The sequence below is a fragment of the Rhinolophus sinicus genome, linkage group LG05 (genome assembly GCF_036562045.2).
Source record: "Rhinolophus sinicus isolate RSC01 linkage group LG05, ASM3656204v1, whole genome shotgun sequence".
NCBI classification, from domain to species: Eukaryota; Metazoa; Chordata; class Mammalia; order Chiroptera; family Rhinolophidae; genus Rhinolophus; species Rhinolophus sinicus.
The window spans coordinates 122,158,383-122,160,002 of record NC_133755.1 but is presented as its reverse complement, the minus strand read 5'-3'; positions in this window follow the sequence as shown (position 1 = coordinate 122,160,002).

Genomic DNA, 1,620 nt, shown 5'->3' with positions numbered 1-1,620 from the left:
CTTCTCACCCTTTCACCTTTATCAAGGAGAGAAGGAAAAAGCAAACTAAAAAACAAAAGGAGTGATATAGAGTGTGATAAATGCCATTATTTGCTGTTCAGGATTGTTAGAAATATAGCAGTGGATGTGTACCTTCAAAAAACGTAGGGGATTTACCCAGCTTCGCCTTTCCCTATAAAAGCACACTGCTTATATTTCCCTGTACATTTACTGACTCAGGTAAACTGCCCTCACGGGTAATTTAACATTCTTATATATTTCAGTTTCTAGGCTATTTCATTCATTCTTCAGAAACTGTGAATAGACAAGAATTGTAATGAACAGGCTGATACATTATAGTGGGCCTCCACAGTTCAGACAATTTAAAAGCCAGTGAAATCAATAAAAGGTACATCAAAGTGTGGTTTTTCAATCTGTTGGAGGAATAGGAAATTGCATAACTCCCAGTGCAGAGACTGTAATAAGACAGCACTAAGTGGCAGACTTTCTTTGCAAGTTTATGATCACCTCTGGGTGCCCATTACGAAACCTAATGAATCCCTCTTAAAGCTTCATTTTCACTGGAGATTTCTTGGACCGACTCTCAGGCTGGGACATTGGCAGAGCTGCCCTTGCTTTCGCTCCACAAACACATCCCTCTCGTGTGGCACTCACTCTGAAGAGCTCTTTCTCCATTACGTATCTCCTAATACAAATCTAATTCTTCACCTGTCTTTTTGTATCTTGAAAGCTATGTTCTCCCCATGCCCGTTTTTCAGCCTTATCAGCTATGTAAAGCAGTACATCTTGTATTGATTTTTCTTTGTGAGCAAGGAGCCATTTGTGGTGTTTCTGCCTGGGTGTGTAATTTGAGCTGTTTCATTGTTGAGTTTTTCAGAGGCTATTTTAATTTCCATACAGTAGGTCGTCTTCTGTCTTTCATTTGTTCCGGATTTCAATCTGTTTCTATAGAGAATTGATTCTGCATTTGATAATGGCTTCACTTACAGTATATTGTGGAGTTTCCAAAAGCCAGACCTAGTGAGAATGAAATGCGTGTATATGATAGTTTTCAACACTTCTGGAAGAGACATAATGCTTGAACACAGAAATAAAATTACCTGTCTGGTACTGGAAAATTGAGAACACAATTATCATTGCCTTTTCATCATAAAAACCTAAGAAAATGAAATATAACAATGCCACTGCATTGTAAATGGTTTATGTCTCAGAAATGTAAAAAGACAATCATATGTACACTAAAATAGGGTATTTCATGCTTATAAATACTATGCTTTTAGCATAATGAAAGTTGTAAATCAGTTATAAACCATTAAACTAATATTTTACAGAAATGTAAAATAAATTTATTCAAATCTTGAGAGAACTTCAAAATTTCTCCCCATCCTAGGTCAAAACTAAAATTCAGATATATTACTTTATTAGGGCAATACAAGTATCCTTATTTTTCTTTTCCAATTTTATGTGGTAAGGGAAACGTTACTACAAAGAGATGTTTCTAGGTATGAATCTCTGCATTTTAATTCAATTTATAATAATTCAAAAATAATTGTCTTATAGATTTTTAAGCTTACTTTAATAGATATGTAGTAAATGTTAATTTTGTTCTTAATAAATCAA